The following is a 300-nucleotide window of genomic DNA, read 5'->3' on the forward strand; positions in this document are numbered from 1 at the left end:
TTCACTCTTACAACTGCTAACACCAAAGACCAGCTAATGTGTTAAGTAAACTGAGCCAGGATCAGACTAATGGCCATGCCGAGGGTCTGTAAGTGACATTAAGTGTGAGGGGGATGGCGAGTGTGGAAGATGTCAACAGACATGACATAAATGCCAGAAAGAAAGTGCTGATCAAAATGAAGAGCAACGGGAGAAACGGAGCTGTGTAGAGCTCTTACATGGAGATTGATTGTTCCTGGGAAGGAGCGTGGTTAGAGGAGGCCAGACTCTTCTGCCAGTAAGAAAGTAAGAAGGGGGGGG

At 47.3% G+C, this 300-nt stretch overlaps 1 protein-coding gene across 3 annotated transcripts in view; it reads left to right on the forward strand.

The window, feature by feature from the left end:
* Nucleotides 1-300, forward strand: part of XPR1 (xenotropic and polytropic retrovirus receptor 1) — a 110,044-nt gene that overhangs the window by 87,021 nt on the left and 22,723 nt on the right. The gene's annotated exons all lie outside the window — the stretch shown is intronic.

The sequence above is a fragment of the Egretta garzetta genome, unplaced genomic scaffold (genome assembly GCF_000687185.1).
Source record: "Egretta garzetta isolate BGI_Z169 unplaced genomic scaffold, ASM68718v1 scaffold598, whole genome shotgun sequence".
In the NCBI taxonomy this organism is placed as follows: domain Eukaryota; kingdom Metazoa; phylum Chordata; class Aves; order Pelecaniformes; family Ardeidae; genus Egretta; species Egretta garzetta.